We start from the raw sequence: 1,683 nt of genomic DNA, 5'->3' as shown, positions 1-1,683 counted from the left end.
TTCCCGCGCTGCCCTCGGCAGCTGCCGCCCCTCTCCTTCAGGGGCAAAGGCCTCAGAGAAGGGCAAAGGACAGCTGCAGTCCCCCACAGCCACCCCAAAACCCTGGTTCAGACGTAGCTGAAAACACCTTACAAAAAACCCCACAAAAGCGTTTTCTGTCTGTCCTGTTCAAGAAGAAAGTTTACCTCAAACTGGGCTTCTCAGATAAGGCCAAGGTAGGTGTCTGTAACAGTTCCAGGAGGAGAGCAAGGTTACACAGCATCTCGGATCACTGTCACGGGGGCTCTAACCGCCTTCCTGGGCACCCACAGCTCTACTAACTCCATCCATTAGGGTGGGCAATACCGGGGGCAAAAACGCAAAGGTCAGGGTCGCTGTAGAGCAATGAATATTTGCTAAAGTGCTTGCACCCTGGACAAGGACAATTTGAGGTATCTAGAGGAAAAGAAGAGAACCGGTTCAACACCACAACAGCAACACATGCAATTAAGAGCTTGGCGGTTTTTGTTGTTTTTTTTTTTTTCTTTTAAATCAGCTTTATTTTTCTAACTGTTATTTCAATTTCCCATAGCACCTTGGCAATGTCAAAAACAAATACAAATACATGTATTATCATTTTAACATTTAAAGCATGAACCTACTTTACACAAATTTTGTTTTGGACAGTTTTGACAACAGGAATATACCAGAACAGACAAAGTATAGAAGCCAGATAGGTTGCTTTTTTCTCCTTTCACTGAAGCCCTACCACTTTGAAGAGAGATCATAAATGCCAAGGGGAAGCTGGATTCATCCGGGAGGAACAAGGTGTCTGTAGTAACTTGAGCTCAATATATTATCTGAATATTTTGTATTCTATAAAAATTAGAACAAAACCCATTTATGCACAGTCTGTTTACATTTGAAGTTGCATTTTTGGAAACTGTATCCATAACTGAAGCTCCATAAAAATAAACCTCTGGTTCTTAAATATAAAATTTTAAAGTTGTTACAGGTTAGTTTGCAGATGGATTTTTCAGAAATAAGTTGCTTTAACTCCATTTCAAGTCCTCCCAACTGTACATTAAAAACAGACTCGATTAACCTCTTGAAGTGCCTATGCTAAAGGCACTTAAGAGAAGAGCCAACTAAAATAACTACAACAAACCAAAATTATGTACCATCCTAAAGGAAGCTCAGACTATATGTAATATATACACACAAAGAAGAGCATGATAAATCATTCAGATTAATGGCAACAATCTTATGTTTCAGAAGGAAATATCAAAATTAGAAACAAAAATTCTATTGCATATCTGTAGTAATCAAGGATTTACAAAAAAACTTATCAGAAGCAATTTCCCCCCGAAGTGCATTTCTGTTGCATCGTCTGTAATACAATGGCGCATTTTACAAATTTAAAATATCATCTGTACATACCAGATATTTTACCCCAGGTGAACATTCACTTGGGTAACAGTAAAAATAGCGGACATTTTCAAGACAATTAAGCTGATATTGACAAAGTAGTAAGGCCATAGCTATTTAACTACAGTAAAGCATTGATTAAGTCACTTATTTGCTACTGATCTGCCACAGTATCATCTTTCTCTTCTGGTTAATAGAGTGGGTTACTTTTTTTTTTTCTCCTTTTTTTTTTTTTTAAACCTACTGCTAAAACTGCACCATCATACTGTGCCAGGC

This window comes from Pygoscelis adeliae, unplaced genomic scaffold (assembly GCF_000699105.1).
Source record: "Pygoscelis adeliae isolate BGI_AS28 unplaced genomic scaffold, ASM69910v1 Scaffold1000, whole genome shotgun sequence".
NCBI lineage: Eukaryota > Metazoa > Chordata > Aves > Sphenisciformes > Spheniscidae > Pygoscelis > Pygoscelis adeliae.
This window is presented reverse-complemented; position numbering follows the sequence as displayed.